This window comes from Panthera tigris, chromosome E2, assembly GCF_018350195.1.
Source record: "Panthera tigris isolate Pti1 chromosome E2, P.tigris_Pti1_mat1.1, whole genome shotgun sequence".
Taxonomy (NCBI): Eukaryota; Metazoa; Chordata; class Mammalia; order Carnivora; family Felidae; genus Panthera; species Panthera tigris.
The window spans coordinates 33,113,547-33,125,390 of NC_056674.1; the positions used below are offsets into that span (position 1 = coordinate 33,113,547).

Below are 11,844 nucleotides of genomic sequence, written 5' to 3' on the forward strand. Positions count from 1 at the left end.
CCATAAACCTACAGGTATAGTAGTCATCAAGGATAAGCAACACTGGGTATAAACATTATTCACATATGTGCTGTGTATAGGCCACAGAAAGAGAGTGAGATGGGTCCTTTTCACTAAATAACAAAGGGTCAAGGGGCTGATTATGAAAATTTGGGCCAAGGGGTTCATAATTTGCAGTTTTTCCATTGGGAGAAGGATGCCTTTTTAATTTGCAAATTGACCGAGAGTAGCCTACTTAGCCAAACATCTCTGTCATTAAGTGGCCCCCTCGACGCTTTGACGCAGGTAACTGTGGCTCTGAGGGAATCCTAGGAGACCACTGCTCCAGAATCTCGCCTCCAGGTAGGGGCATATGTTGGGGATGTTGGGCAAGTACGAACTTAATATAGTTGCTCAAATCTAGAAAATATAATTTTCTCTATATTGAGATAGGAAACAGGTATTTCCTGAACACATACTGTTTATACGGCAGGCACTTTACTAGAGGTTTTACCTGGATTGTCCGGAATAACCAACTGTTCACTTATTCAACAATTACTTATTGAGTTCCAACGGGCACTGTGCAAAATGTTAGGGATGCATTGGGACTATAAGCACAGGAGATCACTACCAGTCGAGAACAGATCCAGAGCAGAGGCCCAGCACATAACCAGGCCCTAGTAGTGGAAACTCTGTGTGTGTGTGTGTGTGTGTGTGTGTGTGTGTGTGTGTGTGTGTGTGTGTTTGTGAGTTCAGTAGGGGAATTTCCAGCAGTTCTAAGGTTGGAGCAGAAAAAGCCTGCAGCGGTAAGGCAGTAAGAATACAGATCTTTCTGTCTCTCCATCATAAAGGATTCCTAGGCCTGGAATAGCTACCAGATTTAGCAAATAAAAATACAGGGTGATAAACCTGATGAACGGTACCTCAGCCAGGTGATCAGGGTCAACATCAACAGTGATAAGTCACACAGATAGTATGTACCAGTCACATGACAGAATGGGAACGGCACTTTGCCTTTGTGGTCCTACTCCCCCAAACTCACTGCCCCAATCGAATCAATCATGAGGAAAACATCAGACAGGCCCACATTGAGGGACATCCTACAAAATGCCTGACCAGTCTCCTCAAAACACTCAAGGTCATCGAAAACAAGTGCCAACTGTCACAGCCACAAGGAGATTAAGGACACAAGATGACTAAATGTGATGTACAATCCTGGGCAGGATCCTGGAACAGGAAAGGACATTTGGGAAAAAATAAAGAAATCTAATAAAGTTGGACTTTAGTTAATGATAATATATCAACATTTGTTCATTAATCATGGCAAATGTATCACACTGATGTAAGATGTTAACGTATATGGGAACTCCCTATACTAGCCTCATAATTTGTCTAGAAATCTAAAACAATCCTAAAATAAAAAGTTTATTTCAAAATACAGGATTGCCAGTTAAATCTGAATTTCAGATAAAGAACTAATTTTTTTTTAGTATTTGAGGCATAATCACACTTAAAAATTATTTGTTATTTGTCTGAAAGTCCAACTTTACTGGGTGTCCTGGAAACTCTTGTCTGGGCTGGAGTTCACCCTGAGAACATTGAGGAGCAATGGGGAGCTGGGGAAGGGCTGTGGGCAGGAAAGTGCATGATGCACAATATATACAATAGGTATACAGATGAGAACAGAGGCTCAATGATTTTACCAGTCGCCTGGCTAGCTTTGTGGGGAGGCAGGATCTGAACACAGGCCTGTGTCATCCCGAGCCCATGTCTCTCCATTACACTACGATGTCTCACAGAATTCTTTCTAGAAACATCCGTAAGAATTCACTCTGGCTGGCAAGAATAAAGGAGGATCAAGAACAGACACTGTAGGGGCGCCTGAGTGGCTCAGTTGGTTAAGCATACGACTCTGCTGAGGTCATGATCTCGAGGTTCGTGAGTTCAAGCCCCCCGCATTAGGCTCTATGCTGACAGCTCAGAGCCTGGAGCCTGCTTCAGAATCTGTGACTCCCTCTCTCTCTGCCCCTCCTCACTCACTCTCTATCGCTCTGTGTCTCTCAAAAAATAAATAAATGTTAATAATTTTTTAAAAGAAAAAAAGAACAGGCACTGCATCTGGAAGACTCCAGCAAAAGCAGGTGAGTACTTCTGAGCACCAGAACTCAGGTTCCCCCCCAAAAACAAAACTATGTTTCCTACTGGGTGTGGCCCCTCACTGATGCCCCGCGCCCCCTCTTCCTGCTCCTCATCTTCACAGTCAAAACCAGGCACACTCAGAGCCAGGAACTGAAAGGTTGGAAGGGACCTTCTGAGCTAGTCATCCAACGTCCCCCTCTAGAGAGGATTCCCACCCACAGTTGTCCTCGCAGATGTCACATCTTTGATCTGGCCCTTAACCATTGGCTCCAGCTTTCCTCCATCTTTAATTCCTACTTCCAATCTGCTTGGGTGTCAGAAAGCAGCCTACCAAGCTAATTAGAGCTGTGCGTTAAGTAAGAGTCAATGGTCTCTGAGCAAGGGCCCCAAAGACTCTTCTGTGTGGAAGGAGAAACTTTATAATGTGTATTCCAGCTGTTCAGGGATCTTTCCGTCTCACCTCCTCCCTATCTTATTCCAAATAGGTGATGCTGTTTTATACCTGGGCTCCACAAAGATGAGGTTAAATAACTGCATTTACGTGAACACAGCCCAAGGGTCGCTTTAGTTTATTTTAGCAGCGCATGGGAGAAGACAGGGGGGGCAACAGCAGGGTGACGTGTACCCGGCCGGCAAAATCTCCTACAGGAAATTACTGACGCCAGCCAGCTGCTCCAGGCCCCTGCTGGGCCGTTTCTCCTCCTCTCCCATCTCTCAGGGGACAGCCATCCCGCTGAGGCTTGCCAGCTCTGGAAGACAAAGAGGGCAAAGCTCGAAGCCTGCTGTGTGCCTACCTCCAACACATCCCCCTCCCCCCCGCCACCCCCCTCCATGAATCCACAGACAGGGCCCTGCCAGAGGTGGGGGTGGGAGGAAGTGTCCAGCAATCCTCTTTTCTCTAGAAATGGGATTGGAAATGGGGTAATCGTCTAAATGGGCAGTCCTGATGAGTCGATAAACATAACTCCCATTTTTATTACAGTGATGAGGTTGCCTGAGCGAGCGTAATCCCTCTCCCGGGCTCCAGGAGATTGCCAGGCAGCCAGCCGCCACCCCGCCCTCCACCAAGGCTGCATTAGTCTGATGGCAAGAGGTACTGAGCTCTAGACGGACTGCATTTTATAATAGCATTTAAAAGCCCGGATCCTGGGGTCAATCCAGGGTCCAAGGACACCACTGACCAAGCTCCCTGTCCCCTAGACACTGCCCTCCTGTTCTCCCAATACTGACGGGACATAGACGGTCCAAATGCAGGGCCACCCTCAGTCAGGTAAGGTGGAAAAGATGTCAGGAAAGACCTCCAACTCAAATGACTGGAGGAAGCATAGCATAATGAAAAAACGCAGTCCAAGCCCCAGCAAACCCACTAATTCTTGACGCCTCTGTTTCCTCATCTGCATTGTGTGATTAGTGAGGTCCTTTCCTGCTCTTCCTCATAAAAACCCCACAGATTCACAACTCGCCCACCCAGCCAGCAATTCCACCATTACACAGAGTAATTTCTTTTTGCTTTAGAGGCTGTTTGATCCTTTGCAACTCCCAACTGAAATGATAGTCTTCCACTTTATTAATGAACACCTTATGGGAGAGGATGACCTAATAGTAGCCGGAAGCAAGGCCCTGAGGGAACGGGACAGGCAGGGGAGGTGTGGCCTTGCGCACCACAAAGACACAAGGGGTTCAGGCTGAAAGGTAGAAAAACACCAAGGCCATGTCACCCAGGGCCCACACGTGGGCAAAGTGCACAAAGAGAATGGATGAACTGCAGATTCGGGCAGCTGGCTCTGCTGACGGCAGTCAAGGGCCTTCAGAATAAGTCATGACCCTGTGCGGGCTCCTGGTCAGAGTCTTCGTCTTTCTCCATTCACTCATTTATTCAAGCAGTGATCAGCTGGGAGGTGCAACAAAATTAAAACTGGATTTAGATTCAGAAGCTGGATCCTAGCTGCAGTGACAGCATTTACCTGTCACATGACACTGAACAGGCATGTCACCATTCTGAGCCAGCAAAATAAGGTTAGTGTCTCCCTTGCACACTTCATGGGCGGGGGTGCCACCTTGCACACCTCCAGGGGGTGCTGTTCCCATGGGAGTCTACCTGAGTGATGCCGGCCAGAACTGGGCAAAGCACAACTGGCATATTGCAGCCCTGCCTGTAGTTAAAAAATGTCCAATGACATAAGAGACATTAGGCATGAACACTATTAGCACAATAGTATTATTATATTGGTCACATTCTAGAAGGGGATGCTAGACCCATTAAAGACATTTGTAAGAAAGCTAAACTTTGTGTTCTATCTACGTCAACCATGGTGAAACAGTAAAGCGATCCATTATGTAACCCTCGTGCTGTCACCATGATTCAGAGGACAAGAATCATAAAAAAGATTAAGCGAAACAGGAGATGTGGCCCCAAGCTCGGGGTGAGGCAAATACCCTTCGCTATGTGTCTCCCTGGTCCTGAGACTACCCTGTCCTCCACACGATCACCCTCTGGAAATATCCTCCATTATAAGACACTCACAGAGTCTCGGTTAAGACAGACTGCCATGACAGACTTGGCAGCTCAGAACAAGGAGACAGGAACCAAATCTGTCTGCCCCCAAAGGAGGTTTCCTGGATTTCACATGCCCTCACATACCAACTCACCATCAGCTCAGGGCAGTAGGTCCGAAGAGTTTTCTTTTCCCTCAGGCTTTCATGGGCCACTTTTGCCCGGGAAAGGAGAAAGATCTACAGATTCATGACTCTGCCACATTGCCTACTGCCCCACCAATTTTCAGATCCTTCTCTCTCTCTTCCCCATATACCAGTGACATTCAGGTCAAATAAATTAAAATAAGTTGCGATCATGTAAAGCCCTTGATCTATTACTGCTTTTCCTACTGGGGTGGGGGATGGAAATGGAAACACTGAAAGCATTTGTGCTCACCTGTCCATTTCTCTTTCCACTCTTCTAATTCAGGCCATCTTCATCAGATGCCTCCTAGCATGTCTCCCTTTACCCTCCAATTCAAGACCCCTCTCAGAGCTACTGCTCTAAAACACAGCTCTTAGCCTGTCACACCTTTGTGTTACAGACCGCACAGCACCCCCAAGCCAGAGGGTAAGAACTCGGTCGCAAGCTTGTTCCCAACCTCACTTTTGGCTACTTCCTCCCATGTATCCAACACTGCGGTCCCACGGGGTGGCCCCCCATTCCTAAACAACCTTCATGCACTCATGTGCGTGACTAATTGAGTGTGTAAGGTGGATCCGGCAATGTACTGGGCACTGGGGTTGTAGCAGAGGGCAAATCCAACCGGATACCCCAGAGCTTACCACCTTTCAGGGAAAACAGACATCAGTCAAATATCCACAAAAGTAAGTTTATGATTACAAACTGATGTATGACAAAGGAAAAGTGATCAAAGATGTACGAGGCAGAAGGGCTAAGGTGGTCTGGGAATCAGAGAAAGCTTCCCTGAAGAAGTGATATTTGAGCTGGTATGTGGAAAACGAGAAGGGATGATTAGGCAAATGAGGTGGGTGTGGCAGCCATGGCAGAAGAGAGGGTTCCCAGCAGAGGGAGCTGCCTGGGCCTGGAGCTGGTGAGGAGCAGGAAGAAGGCTCACACTGAGCACAGAGCTGGGGGTGCTGGTCCTGGGTGGAACTGGAGAAGTTGCCAGGGGTCAGACTACAAGGGTTCTTAAAGGCTCTACTGAGGGTATATGGGTCTTCATCCTAAGAGAAATGAGAAAGCATTACAAGGTTTTGAGCAGGGAAGCAGGGTAGTTTGGGGAACGTGAGACATAATCAGATTGGCATTTTGAAATTCTCACTCCAGCCGCTGTGTGGAGAAGGGGCTGGAGGGCCCAGAGGAGATATGGGGGCCCAGTAAGGTGGGAACAGCATTCATTTCAGGCAAGAGATATGGATGTAAACCTGGAATGGGGAGCTGGGAGTGAAGAGTGAGTGAAGCAAATGCATGTGCCAAACCAGCCAAACAAGAGGGATGGCAAGAGGGAACACTAGAAGATGACCAGATCTGGGTAAAAATGTCCTGACATCAGTTTGGGACATAATGGCTCTGGGGAGACTTTGAGGCCTCCGAGTGGAGAGACCAGGGATAGACGGGCCTGGGATGGAGGTGTATGTGTCCAGAGCCATCTGCACACAGGCTAATGGAAGATGTGGACACGAATGAGACCGCTTTATGTCACCACTTGAAGTTACCTCTCTCCAGTTGCTCTACCTGTGTCTGCCCACATACAAGGAGAGCGGGTCTCTGCTGCCTCGTAGAACCCCTCTGGCCTCCGAACCCACTCCTGCTGTAGGGCCTCTTGTATCGTTGTGTGGCCACTTCCCTACATGTCTTCACACTGACGATCCAGGAACACCTTGGGGACAGACATGTGGCTCTCCTCCTGGGCCTATGGAGACATGTGGCTCTCCTCCTTGGCCTATGGAGAAGAGTCTGGCTCTTGAATGAGCAGGAGGATTCAGACCCATTTTTCTAGCCCACCATGAAGTCCCAGTGCAATGTTGCTCTGGAGGAGAGAATGAAGACCCAGACCCAAGAGCCCCAACTAAAAACTGTTCTGAGTCCTCAGAAGAAAATGGTCCCATTACTGCCTCTGCTTCCAATAAACTTAAGATAGGTATTGAAACATTCTTAAAAGACAGTGGTATTGATGTTTTCCCACTGTTACTATAAATAAGTGAGCAATCAGATATTTATTGGGGATGTATTTCTCTTTTGTTAAAGACTTCTTATGTGAAAGGGACTAATAGGTAAAGAAATGAGTTAGCCCTATCCTTAAAGAACTTTTAGCACAACCTCTTACTCAGAACCCAGTGCTCTGGCCATAATTCAGAATTAAATTGTGCATTATTTCATGGGATTATCTACAAGAAAATCAAAGCCTGACTCTGCAAGGAGTTTATAATCTCAAGAGAATACAAGACAAAGAGATGAAAAGTTAATTCTATCACTTGTATATAATTCTATACATACAGAGCCATCCTTCTCCAGTGCTTCTTTTCCATTGGGAAAAGGTACCTGTCTTCTAAGCAAACACAGCTCCTCAGTGAGTCATATGATTTGGCTGGATTTAAGCCTTTGTCCCGCTTCCCTGGCCAGATGTCCTTGTGCAGCGCCCACCATGCACAACACATACGTGACACAGTAACAGGTGTTGTTCACAGGGAAGGGTCAATATAGCATGGGTGAGCCAGGAAATAGGTAGAATTGGCTGGGAGTGAGAGGAAGGAACACTGCAAAAAAGACTACAGGTACGTCCAGTGACAAGTGAGGTTTGACTAAGGAGGAGGGTATACCTGATGGAGTAAAGAAATGAGATTGAGAAGTTTGGGTGGGGAGTGATTATGGAAGACCCCAAATATCAGGCTAAGAAGTTTATACTTGATCTTGCAGGAGCTCAGCATTGCCTAGGGACATCACCCTATGTGCCAATTAATTTTAGGTGTCAATCTGAGTGGGCCTCAGGGTGACCAGATTAAACATCGTTTCTGGGTGTGCGTGTCTGTGAGGTTGTTTCTGGATGAGATTAGCATTTGAATCAGTGGACTGCCCTCCCCCATGTGGGTGGACATCACCCAATCCACTGAGCATCTGAACACAACAATAGGCAGAGGAGGAATTTGCCCCTTTCTTTCCTACCTTGCTACTTAAACTAGTACATCTCATTTCATTTTCCCTGCCCTCGGACTGGGATTTACATCATTGGCTCCCCTGGTTCTCAGCCCTTCAGACTCAGACTGAATTACACCACTGTCTCCCCTGGGTCTCCAGGTTGCAGTTGGAAGATCATGGAACTTCTCAGCTTCCATAATCACATGAGCCAATTCCTCATAATAAATCTCATTTTAGATAGATAGATGATAGATAGATAGATAGATAGATAGATAGATAGATAGATAGATAGGCAGATATAAACAGATATCCTAGTGGTTCTTTTTCTCTGGAAACACTATTACATTCTCTTTTCCCCAAAGCAATGCCAGGGAGAGTTGGTTACCAGCATCAATGCTCACCTAAGTGCCCACTTGCTCCCTGAAAGTCCATGAAGGATACCACTGGATGAAAAAAACAGCTATATATCTTTGTGCTGACATGGAACCCCAAATAACATTTAACTGCTTGCATTTGTAGCTTGCCTAAAAATATATATATATTTTATAACCCATATGTTTATTTTTATAATGGTCTCACTTGATCAGGAGGATGAGAAAACAGAGCTGTTAAGGACCTCAGCAAAGGTCAAAAGAGAAAATCCACAGTGGCAAAGTTGGGACTGGAACCCAGGTCCTTTACTCAGAATCCAGTGCTCAAGGGCGCCCAGCCTCCCTGCACTTGGTTTGGCAGCCTCCGTCCTTCACCAGTCACCACACTGACTACTTGAATCTGCCAGTCCTGGGTCCTTTCCAAGAAAAGACAAAGCTTCCAAACAAGCAGTAATGACATTGATTATGCCAAGCCAGAGGCGGGGGGGATTCTGGATCATTTCCTTAAAATACTTGCTCAGCAGCACCCATGCCCTCACCCCCACCACCCCCCATCCCAAGAAAGAAATGTATGGTACTTCATTAACATGAGGAAGAAATAATTCCCTGTGGATTTCTGCAGCCTCATTTTCCTAGCTTGTCAAATGCCAGCAGCAAGCCAGTCTGGCTGTATTGTTAGCTTGGCTCAATCTTATTTTGTAGTTTTTTGGCAGACTGCGGCAGCCTGCCCCCACCCCTCTCCACCCGAATCCCCCCCTCACCCCCGCCCCGGGCAGAAACAAATCACCTTTGAGTTTCCTCGTATATCATTCAAAAGATTTCCCTGTTCCCCTGGCTTTCATAATATAGTATTCTCTTCTGCTATCACAAGCCATATATTTCTCTCCAAGAAAGAACACAAAAGTTATTTTTAACACCATACTATAAGATATATGATTGAAATATAATTCTAAAAAGTAAACAAATAAATGGAAGACTTTCCAATGTGTCATGCAAAGCATAAAAAGCACTCTGTTCAACAGCTAATTTTCAGTTATCAGATTTCCATCCCCCCCAACTCTTTTCCTGCTTCACCCTTTTGTTACTAAGGAAGTTGGGGTGAAAGGGGATTTGTCTTTTTTCTCAAAGACCCATCATCTCACGCTGCCGAGTTTCTCCACACCTGAATTCACACATCTCCCACATCATGACAATTACCTCCATGGTAACCGCTCATGACATCATAAACACAATATGATCGCAGAAGAAACAAGAGCTACTGAGACCCGTTGGATGCAAATGCCCTGTGTGATCTAAGGGGCTCACGGGAACAAAGGGAATTTTGTCTTGAGATTTTAGCAGGAAGGTAACTCCTGAAATCTATTCTTGTATTTCAATATTTATTGGGATTTCAAAGCTTCTTGCTGCACAGGAGCCTGTGAATACAGACAAAGGGCCGTGACATTTCTAGAACGGCACCACGGCAGCTGCACCTGAAAGCAAACTAGTGAAACCAACAGATTTCAACCTAAAGACATGAATCCTTAACAATGGTTGGATCTCACAGGTATTTCTGAGGGTCAAAAGAGGGGCTCTTGGAATGGTTGCAGGGTTTTCTACAAAACAATGTGTTCCTGGAAAGTCCTTTTTCCCTTTCTACCTTTTCTTACCCAAAATAAATGCCCAAAGCCTCAAGCCAAGCTTAGCAGCTATTAATAATTTTGTGGACAGCAGCCAAAAGAAGAGTGGACACACGAGCGTGAGACGCGTACACCACACAAACTTCACACAGAGGGGTGTAAGTGCTTTGTCGTGAGGCAGGGGTGAGCTGTGAGGTGAATGTTAACACCCACTCCCCACAAGCATTTCTCTCGGCAAAGGGACCCAGCTTTGGGACTTAAATTTTCATTCATTACATATCTAATAATACTATCAGATACATCAGGGCTCTCAAAATACGGATTTCACGTTGGAGACATCAGAGTGCATTGCTGACTAAACCCACTGTGGATCTCCCACCTCTTCTTGCACAAGATGCTATTGTTAAGACTCAGGCGGCTTTCATCTCCGCGATCGAGAAAAAAAGAAAGCAAAAACAAGAAGTGCAGCTTGAAGAGGAACTGACCTCACAATCTGGGAGCTGAAAAGTAAACATTACCCAGGGAGCTCCTCAGTTTAATTACTGGCCTTAGAATTTCAATTTACATGTGTCTTAATTATCCACAGAAGGGCTCACCTATTATTTCCCTGAATAAAAAAATTAAAAAGAAAACAGAAAATGGGGGAAGGAAAGGCTTATTTAAGGGCCTCCAAGGATTAATCTTTGCATTCTTTTCATGTTTTCCCCGAATTTGGGGATAAAATCTGCTGTGGAATATTTGATCTTCCGGAAACACCGAGTTGGGGTTTTGTGAACACAAATGGCTTCTGACCATTATTTTAGCAAACAATTTCAGAAGCACAGGGCTCTAGCAGAGGGTTCCATGGAATTTTTTGTAAACAAAATAGCTCAACTGGGTTTGCTCCTGAAGTGCAGGAAGTCTGATTGTGGGAAGGCGTCTGCCGATCGAGCGAATGGGTGTGTGCGCAAGTTCAAGTTCCAGGGCCCTTTATGGTCATCACGCCCTTTGATGCCCTCAAACTTTTACTTGTGTTTTCAAAGCATTTAATTTGGTTTGCTTGTCCATCTTGGATCATCAATTTCTGCCAACAAGAAACAGAAGAGCAAAATTAATTTTAACTGACTTTAAAAAAATGTGTCACTCCAGATTTCTAAAAAGTAGCATTCTCAAAATGACTGGGCATTGCCAAAGCTCCAAGGAGCCTTTGAATAGCTATAACTGACTTATCATGGGCTTATAATGATACCTAAGGGGAGAACCCTTTTGATTATGAAGGAATAACCCTTTTACTAAGTCTGGAGCCCCTGACTCCAACTGCACTAACCAGTCAACAATGGTTCAAGCAGGTCTAACTGAGGTCCTGCACTGGGCAGGGGATTCTGCTAAATGCTTTGGAAGACAAAAAGATGTCAGTATTTGGTTCTTAAAGAGCTTGTGAAGCGAGACAGAACCTCTGTAGACATGTAGAAACCATCAGTTACAATCAAGAGGTGCTCTGAAAGCTCTAAGGAACAGAAGGCCACTTCTGAGGATGGGGGTGGAAGACCACTGTGGGCTTCATAGAAATGTAATACTTAATCTGAGAGAATTCAGCAAGAATCAATGGAGAGATATAATATATGCAACAATCTAGAGCCGGAAACCTGAGATATATTTAGAATAATAAGCAGAGGCTGGTTTTGTTGAGTGTCTGTTGTGGCTAGAATATAGAACAGAAAGAGGATCTTGCAGGTCAAAGCCATGTACCCAAGAGCGGATGATATGGTCAACCTCTAATCCCAGGATCTGAGCGGGAGTCAAAAGACAGAAGGAAAGGGAGGCTAAGGGCCTATAGTGAGAGCTGTAAAGGAGACCTCCACAGCTTCAGATAGAGACACAGTCATTGGTGCATTTCTCTGGCAGCAGCTAAGAAAGGGAAAGAAAAAATATGGTCGATTATTTTTTTTAGATTTATTTATTTTGAGAGAGAGAACACATGTGCACATGTGCGAGGTAGGGACAGAGATGGGGGAGAGAGAGAATCCCAAGCAGACTCCGAGCTGTCAGCACAGGGCCCAACATGAGGCTCAGTCTCATGAACTGTGAGATCAGGACCTGAGCCAAATTCAAGAGTAAGATG

General features: G+C 45.7%; 1 long non-coding RNA gene across 1 annotated transcript; it reads right to left on the minus strand.

Moving 5' to 3' along the window:
* Positions 1-2,684: 2,684 nt before the first annotated feature.
* Positions 2,685-9,291, minus strand: LOC122234308. The gene is made up of 3 exons (XR_006212078.1): positions 9,199-9,291; positions 8,912-9,007; positions 2,685-2,867 (listed from the first exon to the last, which is right to left on the minus strand). It is a non-coding gene; the product is annotated as an uncharacterized LOC122234308 (long non-coding RNA).
* Between the last annotated feature and the right edge of the window lie 2,553 nt (positions 9,292-11,844).